Genomic DNA, 4,403 nt, shown 5'->3' on the forward strand with positions numbered 1-4,403 from the left:
CAATTCAGGAAAAAAACATAGCTCCCACAATAAGCACATTATAAAATGAAATTCATTTCCATTGAACTTTCTCAGTATCATTTCCTAAGTCAGATACTGAGTTTGGCTGGGCTCTGAGGGCTGTGTTTTAGCGAAGTGTCCCATTGCTCAGCATTAGTCACTCACAAAAGTGTCCCCCAAGGTTTCTTGCTGTGGAAATGTGAACTCATAGCCTTTTCAGTACATAAAAGGCAGAGTGGAAGCATTGAAAAATCCAGATGTGTCAGTGGCCTTCTTGCTTCCAAAATGAGAAAGGGCTTTTCTAGGATGCAGAGGTCTCTGCTAAAACAGAAAGATCTAGCAGTCCTTATTTCCCAGTTAATGGCCTACCCAATGTTACCCTAACCTTTTTTTAGATTGGCCAAAGGACTTAATTACTCAGTGTGAGCCATTGACCTGGTGGTATTCAGGCTCCCCAGAACCTGCTAGGTGGTGGCAATGATGCAGAGCTTTGAAGAAGAACCTTGAAGCAAAGGGAAATTTTCACTAATGGTATTCAAGAAAGAGGATTCCAAGGTGAGGTTACAGCATGAGAAAAGAAATGGAAGTGGAAAATCAGCAAAATGCACATATCAGTAAGTTACTTGCTTTTTTTTTTTACACCCTAGGACCTTGAAAATAAGCATAAGAGATGAGACTGGGTAAGGCTCCTAAAGCTGGATATCTAAAGGTCTATGACATGAGCTGCATTTCAAGGTATGGATTTGTGCCATGTTTTCCAGAATTCTGGAATGTTCTGAGAAGAAGGGTGAGAAGCAAAGTAGTATTTTGATCAGCTTCATTTGGATGTTGTATGGAGAATGAACTGAAAGAGGAATAGTATTTGGAAGGCCACCTAGGAGGCTTGTTTGGGCATCAGGATGGTGGTACCCCAGACTAGCAAGAAGGTCCTAAACTTGAAGAGAAGGAGACTGAATAAAGGGATAATTAAGAAGATAAAGGGGGCTTGGGATATATCTCAGTTGGTAGAGTGCTTGCCTTTACCTTGCTCTGGGTTCAATCCCTAGCACCACACAAACACACACACACACACACACACACACACACACACACACAAGAAGATAAAGGGACAGAGCATACTAAATTACTGAATTCAGGGCATAAGAACCAATAAAATGTTTTAAGATTTATGAATCTGTATAATTTATTAGGATTTATGAATTCATAAAATACATTAACTAGCTCTTATTGAATATCAAGTGAATACTCGGCTCTGTGCTTGGTAATAGGAACTCAGAGGTACGTAATACTTGGTTTCTGCACTCAAGTAGCTCAGGTCTAATGGAAAAAGCAGACAAAAAAAAGTGACAATGAAGACAGAATACTCCTAGTGGTTAAGGGGTTTAGAAGAGGGGTTCTGCTTCTAGCCTCAGGAAGGTGAGAAGGCAAATGGGGACATTCTCATGGGAGTTAAATCACTGAGCCAAGTCTTAATGGGTACCAGGTAATGGGGAGAGGGTGCAAGCGCCAAAAGCAAGGGCACTGTACCCACGAAGGCAGCAAGGTGTGAAGCAGCATGATGCCTGGGATGAGGCGTATGGTAGCACCATTAGCTGTGATGTGGGAGGCAGAAGAGAGAACAGCTTGTGGTAGTGATAGTGGAGGGGGAGGTATGGCTGGGTTCTGTCTTGGCCATATTATGTTGGAGCTGCTTAAGGAGTAGTTAAGTAATCTCTGCAAAGAGCTGCCTTATAGAGATGGAGGCAGGCTTTGCAGGGACGGTGATGGTGGCCCACATGGTCTCCTTACTGTCTGCCTCCTCAGTAGCCTAAGGTCAGTGGATCATAGCAGGGATGTGAACAGGGGTGTAGGGGCTACACATGGCAGTGTCCCTTGATTGCAGAGCTCACTGGCCCCATAGGACATCCATGTCAGGGAAGGCAATTGTTGGATTCTTCCAAGGATCTGAATGGTTGAAGCTTCTTTTGCTGCCTGAAGGTGTGTATGAATAGGAATGTGGATCACCTAGGTTACCTGCATGCCAGGTGAATAAGGGATGGCAAAGCCCTTATGAACCTCAGAGTCTCTTAATTCCTTTCCTTAACTTCTATCTCTATCCTCAGTCAGTATCCCTAGCCCTGCCCTCCCTTAGAAGGGAAGGATGTGCTAGAGAATCAAAGCAATATGCAGGGGTCCACAGAGCTGCCTCATCTATCCCATTGTTTTTTTAACTTGGCAGGATATATATGGTTTCATACCCCTTAAATTTATACAATTAAAATAATAAAATTTTAAACTAATAGAACATAGATAGGGTATTTTCAACTGTCTTTCTAAAGAAAAAAAAATAGTGAAGAAGATGAAAGAAGCCAGAAAAAGCATGTCCTAGTAATGGTGAGTCTGCACAAAAAAAAAAAAAAAAAAAGAGTGCATGGAGCTGAAACTCACCTTAAACAAAACTGTGAAAGTTCTTAATGATGAATCGGCCCTTGGGCTCAGTACCAGAGAGGTGTAATAGAAAGATTTTAAGCATAGGCAGGCTCTGCTCTTTTCTGTGCTCCAGGAAGATGACTCCAGTATTGTGAGAAAAGGAAAAAGAGCAAGGTATGTGTCATCAGGAGAAAAGCTCATGCATAAATGAAAATGAATGGCCATTCTGGCCAATGCCCGTGACTTCTGTGGGCCTGAAGCTCTAGAGAGCAGTGGTGAGTGGCACCTGGAGTGACCCTCAGTGAAGAGAGAAAGGTGGGCTGAAGTCAGACATGAAGAGCCCCCTAAGATAGATTTTAAGGACTATGAACTGTGGGGAGCCAGTCTGAATGATTTGCATTCTCCCATCCCAGAGTGGAGTGGCTTTGACCATTACTACATCTCGGACTGACCTGGACATTGCCCCGGTCCCAGAGGTTGAGGACATGTCTTCAGACATAGGTGTGTTGCCCCATGGATTGAGCTACATTCACCTGTTCTTTTGTGATACTGCCTCTTTGCCCTTTTGGGGATAAAATGGTCCATGGAAACACCCTCTGTGTGTCCCCTTCTCTTGCTCTGCCTTTGGGTGTGGCCTTCCTAGATGTCAGTCAACCTGCTGATAGCAGATCTCATGAAACTAGACTCATCCCCTAAAACCTAACCCCTTGCCTCATTTGAATGGCTTCTCCTCAATAAAAGGGATCAGCACACACTCGTTCTCTCTCTGTCTTTCCACAGACCACTAAGGTCAGAGGAGCCATGACATAACCCAAAGAAAAAGGTATCTCTGTCTCTTGTGTGATTATTTCGTGCAGCTCAGTTCACCTGGAGTGACCCTGAGTGTTTAGAAGTGGAAAACAACAATGGACTTGGTCCTTGTGACAATGAGAAAACACTGGAGGTTTTTTTCTTTGCCATGAAGATTATATTATTTCTATAAAAATTTACATGTTCTTCTAATTAGAAATTGGATTAATGTATACAAGTTTAAAGAACGATATTCAAAATAACCTCAGCCCCTACACAATAACCATGTTAGGGCAATCCTCATTCTAACCTTGACAAGAATGATGATAAGGTGAGTAATTTCTAATGGTATCAATGCCCAGATGCTACGTTAAAGTGTAATATTTAATTTCTCTTTAATTTAAAACAAAGAAGTATCTCATCAGGGGAATAAGTAATCATGTCTGGGTTGGAAAAAAGACCCCTCTGGATTCTGGGATGGGGGATTTTAGAGAAGGAAGTTTGCATGCCTGGGGACCAGGATAGAAGTCATTTTAGTCTTCCAGAATAAAAAGAGCTTGAAGAAGGCAAAGTTGGTGGGCTTAGAGAGAAGGGGTGATGAGCTGCTCCACCACAGGGGATTTCTTGGCACTTGATTTGCAGTGAGGGAAGATACAGATGAGCATCTCCTGGATGATTCATAGGTCTCAAGCCTTGCTGATTAGGAGGTGTTGGTGCCATGATCAGAAATAGGCTAAGAAAGCAGAACAATTTGGTGGGGGAGCTAATCAGTGTTTCTTCTGATGTGTGAAGATTCTTCAGCTTGTGGGGCACCCAACAGGCATGGGAAGGTGAGAATTTGGGGCTCAGATGGTAAGAGCCCTGAAGATAGGCACCTAGGAGCCATTCACATAGCAGTGAGTGCAGAAACTGTGGGAATGTGAGAGATTTTCACACAGGGAAAGTGTAGAGATAGAGAACTGGGCCAAACACAGAAGTTAGAGTGCCTGTGTTGGGAGATGGGAGGAGAAGGAGGAGGAGGAGTCAAGGGAAGTGAACAGGGTTGGGAAGAGGCCCACAGTCCTGTTTCATGGCTTTCTTCATGGTCACCTTCTGGGAGATTCAAATGCAAGGTGTGCCTTATGAAAGAGATGAAAATCCAGTTTACAATGTGAGGGGCAGCTGAGAAGCCAAGACTTTTGACTTGGGAGGGTGGGACCAGCAGC

The 4,403-nt window shown here is 43.4% G+C and overlaps 1 long non-coding RNA gene across 1 annotated transcript; it reads left to right on the plus strand.

The window, feature by feature from the left end:
- Nucleotides 1-231: 231 nt before the first annotated feature.
- On the plus strand, nucleotides 232-3,163 carry LOC144371597 (uncharacterized). The gene is made up of 3 exons (XR_013431512.1): nucleotides 232-555; nucleotides 648-735; nucleotides 2,823-3,163. It is a non-coding gene; the product is annotated as an uncharacterized LOC144371597 (long non-coding RNA).
- Nucleotides 3,164-4,403: the final 1,240 nt, after the last annotated feature.

The sequence above is a fragment of the Ictidomys tridecemlineatus genome, chromosome X, assembly GCF_052094955.1.
Source record: "Ictidomys tridecemlineatus isolate mIctTri1 chromosome X, mIctTri1.hap1, whole genome shotgun sequence".
Classification (NCBI taxonomy): domain Eukaryota; kingdom Metazoa; phylum Chordata; class Mammalia; order Rodentia; family Sciuridae; genus Ictidomys; species Ictidomys tridecemlineatus.